Source organism: Lactuca saligna, chromosome 8 (genome assembly GCF_052625555.1).
Source record: "Lactuca saligna cultivar CGN05327 chromosome 8, ASM5262555v1, whole genome shotgun sequence".
NCBI classification, from domain to species: domain Eukaryota; kingdom Viridiplantae; phylum Streptophyta; class Magnoliopsida; order Asterales; family Asteraceae; genus Lactuca; species Lactuca saligna.
Genome location: NC_136424.1, coordinates 56575797 through 56577477, shown reverse-complemented (window position 1 = coordinate 56577477; position 1681 = coordinate 56575797). Strand labels below are relative to the sequence as shown.

The 1681-nt window shown below is 37.7% G+C and overlaps 1 pseudogene; it reads left to right on the top strand.

The window, feature by feature from the left end:
* Positions 1–463: 463 nt before the first annotated feature.
* On the top strand, positions 464–1433 carry LOC145012633 (putative calcium-binding protein CML25 pseudogene; annotated as a pseudogene).
* The last annotated feature ends 248 nt before the right edge of the window (positions 1434–1681 follow it).

Below are 1681 nucleotides of genomic sequence, written 5' to 3'. Positions count from 1 at the left end.
ATAATTATTTGGTGCTTTATATGTTGGTGTAGTCCACCAAGTGAGGTGAGTGCATCCCCTTGGCTCTATATAGATTCGCCACTTCTTAGACCTTGATGTCTAACAAGTAAATAAACCACCAACCGAAAACCCTAACCCTAACACCACAATTAGCATAATGAAAACAATATTTTAACACATAAGCATGTAGCATCCACAAACATATAAAAAGTCAAAAGCAAATAAAAAAAATATTCCAACAATAGCATATCAAGTATCAACCTCCAAATTCAATACAATGGGTGCCAATAGCTTTTGGGCACTAGGAAACACTATAAACATATTAATAAAAAAAATATATATTAAGTATAATTAAAGACTAGGACAAAATAAAATATTTATTTATAGGATAGGAAGTGTATGCATCATGACACTATTATTATTATCTAATAAATTATTGATAATAAGTGAATTTATATTAGATACCATACAATCATACATGTATAATGAGAGTTTGTTTCCGATTTCCGGGTCGTACGGATGTGAAACGATCCACACCCATCGATTTTTACACACACAAAACTCACGTGAATTGTATAGATATACAAGAATCATGATTGTTTCAAAAGAGAAGAGGAGAGGGATCGATTGATTCATCGATTTTTTTTTCTCTCGAATCTCTCTTCCATCATCAATCGATCGATCATCCTGCTCATCCCCGACTATCGATCCATCTACCCTTCTTCCGTGAACGCCGCTCATGGGTTTGACGAATCTATTCAATCGGAAGAAGAACAACGGTAAAGATAAGTCCATCGTTGAAGAAACAAATCCCACAAAAACAACGCCTGTGGTATCTCCTGTCAATTCGTTTGACTCTCGTTTGCGGATCCAGGAGGAATTAGAGCATGTGTTCAAGAAATTCGATGTTAATGGCGACGGGAAGATCTCGTCGTCGGAGCTGGGGTCGATCATGGGAAGCCTTGGTCACCGGCCGTCGGATGAGGAATTGGATCGAATGATCGTGGAGGTGGACGCCGACGGCGATGGGTTTATTGATTTGGGAGAGTTCATCGAGTTGAACACGAAGGGGATCGATTCCTCGGAGTTGTTGGAGAATCTGAAAAACGCGTTTTCGGTTTTTGATATTGATAAAAACGGGGCGATCACGGCGGATGAGTTGCAGAACGTTTTGGGTAGTTTGGGGGAGGAGTGTACCATCGGAGAGTGCCGGAAGATGATTGCCGGCGTCGACCAAGATGGGGACGAGAAGATCAGCTTCGATGAATTCAAGGTAATGATGATGATGGGATCACGATTCGGTGAGATTGAATCAATATCGAGTTGAGAATTTGTTGTGGGTAGTGATCATAAATCAATTGGGAAACAAAAAAGATTTCCTTAATTTGAAAAGAAATCACTCATCTTTCATCTATATATCTCTATATTCTTCATGTTCTTGCATTAATTTTGGGTTTTTCTTCAATCTTTATCATTTATGCAAAGAGCTATCATAAGATTATAAAACCTAATTCTCCTTATCTCAATTGATACATGTTTGATTCCGTTCATGTTCAAGAAATTCTCACTAATCGTTCGTGGTGGTTATCAATTTAGGTATTAAATTGAACCACACCAAACCATCAACGTTAAATTAAATTTTGTGTGATTGAGTTCGTTCAAGATGTTAAAATAGGTATTA